The following is a 2806-nucleotide window of genomic DNA, read 5'->3' as shown; positions in this document are numbered from 1 at the left end:
GAGTAGAAAGAGATCCAGTTTCTGGTGTTTAGGATTTTTGATGGTTTACAATCACTCAATCAAGAAATGAGTCCCTATAATGGATACTCAAGATCACCTCCATGCAGAGGAGTAAGGAATATGAGAGAACATCAGGATTATTTAGGGAAATCTAATCACATGTAAACCATAAGTATTTCCTTCTAGTAACTACAATAGAGAGGATCAACCACATCAAACATTTTAAGTTTAATAAAGTAGACACATTTTGGACAAAGTTGAAAAAATAAAAAGGATATAGAGCCCTAATATATATATATATATATAATGCTTTATTATATATATGCTTTATATTATACATATATATATGTTCCATCTTTTTTTTTTTTAATTTTTTTTTTTTAATTTTTTTTTCAACATTTATTTATTTTTGGGACAGAGAGAGACAGAGCACGAACGGGGGAGGGGCAGAGAGAGAGGGAGACACAGAATCGGAAACAGGCTCCGGGCTCTGAGCCATCAGCCCAGAGCCTGACGCGGGGCTCGAACCCACAGACCGCGAGATCGTGACCTGGCTGAAGTCGGACGCTTAACCGACTGCGCCACCCAGGCGCCCCTGTTCCATCTTAATACATATATATATTAAGTGCCATATATATATATGCTTATATGCTTAATATATATACATATTAACATGGAACAAGTCATATATATATATATATATATATATATATATGCTTTATAATGACCTGTTCCATGTTAATACATATATATATTAAGCATATAAGCATATATATATATATAGCACTTAATATATATAGATATATGTATTAAGATGGAACAGGGAATATAAACTAAGATAAAACAGATATTAAAATAATAAAGGACTTTTCTGCCCTTGGACACTGGTGAGTAAGCACGGTTAAAGTCTCCCCTCCCACCACCATCATGTCTAAGTCAGAGTCTCCCAAAGAGCTTGAACAGCCACGGAAGCTTTTCATCGGAGGTTTGAGCTTTGAAACAACCGATGAGAGTCTGAGGGGCCACCGTGAGCAGAGGGGAATGCTCACGGACTGTGTGGTAATGAGAGGTCCAAACAACCAAGGACGCCAGAGGCTTTGGGCTTGTGACGTTTGCCACCGTGGAGGGGGTGGATGCAGCCGTGAATGCAGGGCCACACAAGGTGGATGGAAGCGTTGTGGAACCAAAGAGGGCTGTCTCAGAGAAGATTCTCGAAGACCTGGCGCCCACTTAACTGTGAAAAAGATTTGTGTCAGTGGCCTTAAAGAAGACACTGAAGAATATCATCTAAGAGATTACTTTGAACAGTATGGGAAGATGGAAGTGACTGAAATCATGATGGACCGAGGCAGTGGCCAAAAGAGAGGCTTTGCTTTGTAACATTTGATGACCATGACTCCGTGGACAAGATTGTCATTCAGAAATACCATGCTCTCAGTGGCCACAACTGTGAAGCTAGGAGAGCTCTATCTAAGCAAGAGACGACAGGTGCTTCATCCAACCAAGGAGGGCGAAGTGGTTCTGGAAACTCCGGTGGTGGTCGTGGAAGTGGTTTTGGTGCGAAAGAGAACTTTGGTCACGGAGGAAACTTCAGTGGGCGAGATGGCTCTGGTGGCCGTCGAGGTGGTGGTCGAAATGGTGGCAGTGGGGACGGCTATCCTGGATTTGGTAACGATGGAGACAATTTTGCAGGCGGTGGACGCTATAATGATTTTGGCAATTACAACAATCAATCTTCAAATATTGGACCCATGAAAGGAGGAAAGTTTGGAGACAGAAGCTCTGGCCCCTATGGCGGTCGAGGCCAGTACTTTGCCAAACCACGAAACCAAGGTGGCTAATGGCGGTTCCAGCAGTATCAGTAGCGATGGCAATGGCAGATGGCAATGGCATTGGCAATGGCAGCTTACTGCTGGGAAACAAAGCTTAGCAGGAGAGGAGGGCCAGTGACGTGACGGGGAAGCTAGAGGTTACAACAGATTCGTGAAGTCAGCCGAGCACAGTGGTGGCAGGGCCCAGCTGCTACAAAGAAGACATGTTTTAGACAATACTCATGTGTATGCACAAACAACTCGAGGGCTGCATCTGTGACTAATCGTATAACAGGTGACTTTAGTTTCTGTTCTGTGGAAAGTGTAAAGCATTCCAACAAAGGGTTTTAATGTGGATTTTTTTTTGCACCCATGCTGTTGATGGCTAAATGTGATAGTCTAATCGTGATGCTGAATAAATGTGTCTTTAAAAAAAATCATGATGATAAAGGAATCATGTGAACTTTAAACAAACAAATTTAAAAGTTTAGAAAAAAATGGATAATTTCCCGGGAAAATACAATTTTGTATGGCTGACTCAGAAAGAAATAGCAACCCAAATGGACTTAGAATCATTAGAGAAATTCACTCTATATTAAAAATCTACCCAACACTCCCCCATCTCCCACCAAAAAGAAAGAAAGAAAAAGAAAGAAAAAAAGAAAGGAAGGAAGAGAAAAGAAGGGAAAAAGAAAAGGAGGACAAGAGGGGCACCTGGGTGGCTCAGTCAGTTAAGCATCCAACTTTGGCTCAGGTCATGAGCTCATGGTTGTGAGTTCGAGCCCCATGTCAGGCTCTGTGCTGACAACTCAGAGCCTGGAGCTTGTTTCAGATTCTGTGTCTCCCTCTCTCGTTGCCCCAACCCCATTCATGCTCTGTCTCTGTCTCTGTCTCTCTCTCTCTCTCTCTCTCAAAAATAAACATTAAAAAAAAGAAAAGAAAAGGAGGCAAAAGAAGACTTGGAAGAGGAAGAGGAAGGAAGGAAGGAAGCAAGG

At 42.1% G+C, this 2806-nt stretch overlaps 1 pseudogene; it reads left to right on the top strand.

The window, feature by feature from the left end:
- The first annotated feature begins 927 nt into the window (after positions 1-927).
- LOC125149887 (heterogeneous nuclear ribonucleoprotein A1-like) lies at positions 928-1950 on the top strand (annotated as a pseudogene).
- Positions 1951-2806: the final 856 nt, after the last annotated feature.

This window comes from Prionailurus viverrinus, chromosome D4 (assembly GCF_022837055.1).
Source record: "Prionailurus viverrinus isolate Anna chromosome D4, UM_Priviv_1.0, whole genome shotgun sequence".
Lineage (NCBI taxonomy): Eukaryota > Metazoa > Chordata > Mammalia > Carnivora > Felidae > Prionailurus > Prionailurus viverrinus.
Note: the sequence above shows the minus strand (reverse complement) of the source record. Positions and strands in the feature narration are given on the sequence as shown.